The sequence below is a fragment of the Mus caroli genome, chromosome 13 (assembly GCF_900094665.2).
Source record: "Mus caroli chromosome 13, CAROLI_EIJ_v1.1, whole genome shotgun sequence".
NCBI lineage: Eukaryota > Metazoa > Chordata > Mammalia > Rodentia > Muridae > Mus > Mus caroli.
In genome coordinates this window covers 50,736,225-50,736,541 of record NC_034582.1, presented here as the reverse complement: position 1 = coordinate 50,736,541, position 317 = coordinate 50,736,225, and positions in this window count along the sequence as shown.

Genomic DNA, 317 nt, shown 5'->3' with positions numbered 1-317 from the left:
GGCCCTGGGCTTCTACATCTAACATGAAGTTCTAGCCCCAGCTTCATGCTACAGGATCGGCTCTCACCCTGTGGGTCATGACCCCTTGTGGGTTCAATGACCCTTCCACAGGGGTCACCTAGGACCAACACATATTTACATTATTATTATTCATAACAGTAGTGTCTTAGTTAGGGTTTTACTGCTGTGAACAGACACCATGACCAAGGCAAGTCTTATAAAAAACAACATTTAATTGGGGCTGGCTTACAGGTTCAGAGGTTTAGTCCATTATCATCAAGGTGGGAGCATGGCAGTATCCAGGCAGGCATGACACA